The sequence below is a fragment of the Sapajus apella genome, unplaced genomic scaffold (assembly GCF_009761245.1).
Source record: "Sapajus apella isolate SASKATOON/1434 unplaced genomic scaffold, GSC_monkey_1.0 scaffold3691, whole genome shotgun sequence".
NCBI lineage: Eukaryota > Metazoa > Chordata > Mammalia > Primates > Cebidae > Sapajus > Sapajus apella.
In genome coordinates, this window is record NW_022440617.1 from 1 (window position 1) to 938 (window position 938).

The 938-nt window shown below is 59.2% G+C and overlaps 1 non-coding gene across 1 annotated transcript; it reads right to left on the reverse strand.

The window, feature by feature from the left end:
• Positions 1-7: 7 nt before the first annotated feature.
• Positions 8-198, reverse strand: LOC116547584. Its single transcript, XR_004267102.1, has one exon. It is a non-coding gene; the product is annotated as a U2 spliceosomal RNA (small nuclear RNA).
• Between the last annotated feature and the right edge of the window lie 740 nt (positions 199-938).

The following is a 938-nucleotide window of genomic DNA, read 5'->3' on the forward strand; positions in this document are numbered from 1 at the left end:
CCCCCGAGGGGGGTGCACCGTTCCTGGAAGTACTGCAATACCAGGTCGATGCGTGGAGTGGACGGAGCAAGCTCCTATTCCATCTCCCTGCTCCAAAAATCCATTTAATATATTGTCCTCGGATAGAGGACGTATCAGATATTAAACTGATAAGAACAGATACTACACTTGATCTTAGCCAAAAGGCCGAGAAGCGATGCCGCCGTCTCCGTCCCCGCCGTCACCGTCCCACCCTCATCCACATTCAAGTCGCGGTGAGAGCCCCAGCCTCGCTCCTTGCCTCATTCCCTTTGTCTCGTCCACACCACTATTCACGCCATTACACACTCGGGCAGATTTATTTTTCTCCACGTTTGGCAGAAGAAATCTTACACCCCTGCTTGCTCCGGCGTTCCCAGCCTTTTATTTCGAATATGCACGCCCCGCCCTCTCACAGGGGGCGTGGCCTCCGCGGTGGAGTCCCTTGTTTGCGTCAACGCAGCCAAAAGACAGAACCGAGAGCCTGGGCGCGAAGGCAAGGTGGGTCTGTGGAAGTGACCTGTCGGCGGAGAGCTGTCCACGTTTTCCTGCAGAACGACGAGGTCCCAGGGCACCATCACTAGAGGAGCCCAGGCTGCGCTGGGTTTTTCGTTCGTCACCATCGGGCGGGGAGACCAGCCTCTTACCTGCTGGACGAGGGGCTCTTTCCCAGTCAGGGCAGCGGAAGGCCTGGAGGGGCTTCCCGGAGCAGGGACTGGAGTTCCTCTGCCAGGCAGGAGGCTGACACCAGACACCCGGCGGAGAGAGGCGGCGAGGGCCCGACAAGGGTTCTCCCCAGGGCCTGGGTCTCCCATGACATGTGTGCACGGACCGTGTCCTGTGCCGTGTAGGGAAAGCTTCCTCTCTGCTTGGGACGCGGATTCCTCTCACCTCCTCCTCCTCGCCTGGCTATGCCTGAC